Source organism: Hemitrygon akajei, chromosome 8, assembly GCF_048418815.1.
Source record: "Hemitrygon akajei chromosome 8, sHemAka1.3, whole genome shotgun sequence".
Classification (NCBI taxonomy): Eukaryota; Metazoa; Chordata; class Chondrichthyes; order Myliobatiformes; family Dasyatidae; genus Hemitrygon; species Hemitrygon akajei.
In genome coordinates, this window is record NC_133131.1 from 126,431,913 (window position 1) to 126,436,086 (window position 4,174).

At 40.6% G+C, this 4,174-nt stretch overlaps 1 pseudogene; it reads right to left on the minus strand.

The window, feature by feature from the left end:
- Nucleotides 1-2,731: 2,731 nt before the first annotated feature.
- On the minus strand, nucleotides 2,732-3,874 carry LOC140732535 (eukaryotic translation initiation factor 4E transporter pseudogene; annotated as a pseudogene).
- Nucleotides 3,875-4,174: the final 300 nt, after the last annotated feature.

Below are 4,174 nucleotides of genomic sequence, written 5' to 3' on the forward strand. Positions count from 1 at the left end.
TATAAGGTCACCCCTTAGACTCCTTTTCTCTAACAGAAATAGCCCAGTTATTGATTCTCCTTCATAATTTAAGCACTTCAGCCTGGGCCATATCCTTGTGAATCTTATGTACACTCTCTAGCATAATCACATCCTTCCTAATCGTGTGGTGAGGAGAACTGCACACGATATTCCAGGTACAATTTCATCACTGTCTTGTACAGCTGTAACATGCATCCCAAGACTTATACTAAACACTCTATCTAATAAAGGCAAGCATACCATTTACTTCCTCTCTGCCTAGTCTGCTGCATCGCTGCTTTCAGCGAACTACTATGTACATGTATGCTTCTCTTTTCTAGAACACATTCCAGGGCTCAGCCATTTACTCTGAACTAACATCCCAAAATGCATCACTTCACATTTGTTTGAGTTAAGTTCCATTCCTTTGACTAAGACAACTGCACTGCTCCACAGAGTGCTACATAACGTCATTCTTATGCTCAACTACACTCTGCAATGAGTCAACCTATAGCCAGGGAAGTGATCATGCAATCTTTGACGTGTAAATCTTCTACATCTTACTTTTAAGGTAAATTATTTTTATTCTTTCTTATTTCTCTTCTAATATTTGTATATTTGTGCAATTGTAATGCTACTATGACACTGTAATTTCCTTTGGGATCAATAAAGTATTTACTTCTCTTTGCCTGGATCCTGTTGAAACCTTAGACAACCTTCTTCGCTATTCACCACACCACCTATTTTGATATCATTTGCAAAACTACTAATCATGCTACCTATATTTGCATCCAAATGTCCCAGTGTTTTTATCTATGAAAGGTGCAACAAGGTAATGTGAATGCTTAACAGGAAAATGCTGCCCAGTTATCTTCACAGCTGCACAAAAGACCTTCAGCTCTCTTGCTACATGCCAATAACGTATGGAAGACCCTAAAGGGAGAATTGAGATGATAATAGCATTCTGCCAAGGGCATACAATGACATCCAGACTGATCTTCAAAGCTACCAACAGAAGTAAATAATGAAAAGACATACAAGCTGCTGACTGGCCTGATCAAAGGAGAAGTTTAAACAAATCTGTAAGGAGGTGAACACTGTTATGTCGGTTTCGCGAAAGTAGTGAGGTGTAATAAAGCATCGATATTAGTGTGGACAATTTATGGTTTTATATTTATAGCTTCTTTCTCAATTTTAGATTCTTCACAGCTATATGAAGCAGGATTAAAATAAAACAAGAAATGCACAGCAAATCAGGCAGCAACCTTTGGAGTGAGAACAAGAACTAAACTTTCATGTCAATAGCTTTCATCTGTGCCTTTCCAGCTTCAGCGGTTTTTTGTATAAATGCGCTGGAACCGTTTTCATAATTAGAATAATATATAAAGTAAATACTGAGTCACCCAAAACATGTTTGGACCTAGACTGCTTCTTTGTGAAGTCACTGAACCATGTTGTGCAGACTTGCTTCATGTTGCAATATAAATTACAAAACTCAGGAGGAAAGCCTCGGTCACAGATGTAAGTGGCTTCGTCCTAGGTAAGTCAATTTGGATGCTGTTAGACACCCTTGAAGAATGCAGCATTGTCTCAGCTTTTTTGTCAGACATCTCCATCATGTCCCTGACATGCAGCGATCTTGAGTATTTATAGAGGGATCCAATCCATGCTCGATTCAAAAACCATAAATCATTGACTGAAAATCAATGCATCTTGGTCAGAATGGATTTCTGCACACTTGCGATGTAAACCGAGTAAATGAAAATGACAATTTTCCAAAAAGACTTCAGCAATTGAATAGATGCAGTGTTGACTCTTGATTGAAACTGAATCACATTTGAACACATTGAACATTTTCCATTGACTGGGCATGAATTATGTTAAGTGCGGCATTTAACTTGATGTTAACTGTTATGTTTGTGGTACTGGGAAGCTGGGCGGCTGTGAATAACACAGATGAGAGACAGAGAGGTGAGGAACAAACTTGTTGCTGTTTATTTTATTTATAAGTCATCTACCCAAAATGTCCTCTCACATTATGTTCAGCTCGTAAAACACAGGGAAAATCAACAGCAACTCATAAGGGTCAAAATATACAAGAATACATAACAAATCCCTCCCCGCTTACCATAGAACCATAGAACACTACAGCACAGTACAGACCCTTCAGCCCTCCATGTTGTGCTGACCCATATAATCCTTAAAAAAAGTACTAAACCCACACTATCCCATAATCCTCCATTTTTCTTTCATCCATGTGCCTGTCCAAGAGGCTCTTAAATATCCCTAATGTTTTAGCCTCCACCTCCATCCCTGTCAAGTCATTCCAGGCACTCACAACCCTCTGTGTCAAAAACTTTCCCCTGATGTCTCCACTAAACTTCCCTCCCTTAATTTTGTAGATATGCCCTCTGGTGTTTTCTATTGGTGCCCTGGGAAACAGGTACTGACTATCCACCCTAAAGATTATTAGAAGATTATTATTATTACGTTACAAGTTTCTCCCTTTCCCATACACAGACCAGCTGCCGAACTATTAGCAGTCAATGGAGTAATCATCAAATTCAACCAACAATAAAAAACTTTTTTTTTAAACTAGGGAAAGAGGGTAGTCTGCCTCTATTCCGAGGCAACGCCTTGTGGATTATTCTGCCCCATGTGCTGAGGGTTATTCACTACACTAGAGATTCAGTCTGACTGGAGGCTGCCTGTTCCTGTGAGGGTACCAATGACCTGTGGATGATGCCACAGTAATTTTATCTCTTGGTGGTGCATGCATAGATCTTGGCTTGGGTACTGTATTGTCAGTAGGGGGCACCTCAGAAAGCACAGGTGATGGGGGACAAATGGCCCTGCTGATTCAGGACTGGTATCTGATGATTCTAGCTGTCCAGCAGATCACCTAGAATATGTGACAATGGAGGCCACATTAGAGGGGCAGTCAAATTTCAGATGGGTTTTGATTGCAAAGGCAAACTTCCACTCGCCTTCTACTGTTAACTAGCTTATTGAAAGCAGACATATCTGTGTCTTTGTATTTGTGTTTGTTTAGGACCAGCTGATGGAATTAGAGTTTGCTCCAGATGTTCCACCATGAATGGGGTGTCAAGCGTCCTCTCGGATTCCATTTTGAGACCTTTCAGTTCTACTTCCAGCTTTTCTGCAGACCAAACCACTCCAGTCTGAATGTTCCTTTAGGTTCTGTTTGTTGGCAGTGAGACTGGACAGCAATGGTTTCACATCCCAATTTGCTTTTCACTGTAGTTTTAAAATATCAACCTTTTTATTAATCTCCTTATTATTTTCTTGTGATAGAATGGGAGCAAAGTAGTTTCCAAGCTGTGAAGCAGGAGCTGGAATCCTCTGCTCCAGAGCAGCAAGTTTCTCAAGATTTCATGTGGGGTAGACCGCAGGCTACTGGAGCAACTAACTGGTCCATGTGAGTAACTTGCAAACCATTGACTGAACAGGCTGGATGACACTGAGCATCTCTTCAATCATCAATAGTAGTCCAAGTACACTTCTCTCCATGTTGAAGAACTCAGTGAAGTCAAAGTCCCCAAATGAGAGCTCAGGCTGGACTGCTTCCTGGGGAACTTCTTGGTCAACTTTTGATACAGAAACAGTACCTTTGCATTCTAGATTTTCTTTAAGCATTTCTGATCATTTCCTCCATCTCTTTGCAAGTCTTGGGTCCTCCAATAGCACTTTATCATTAGAGCCCATCAGCTCTATTTTTTCTGATTGACTAGCGGAGCCAGCACTGTTTCATCATCAGATAGGATTCACGTCATCTCTGCTCACCAAAAATGTGTTTGCCATCACCAAACACTCTCCTAGAGCACTTCTTGTAATAACTATATGGTTTCTTCATGTCATACAGTTTTATTGTATCATTTAATTAACCTTTTTCTTCAATTCTTTCTTTTTTATCCATGCTGCCACTGAGGCTCAGCAGCCAGCTCCACTGCTCCACTAAGAAACCCGGGCTTAACAGTGATTCCTTTCATACTCCAGTATGTTTGCTCGCCACACTTCTTACGATGTGAGGCATCTTATTGTGGTAGTGGGCATCCAGGTGTCTGTGAATAGCACACACAGGAGGCAGAGAGGTGAAATGCAAACATGCTGCTGTTTATGCTACTTGTAAATCATCTACCAAGAATGCCCTCTC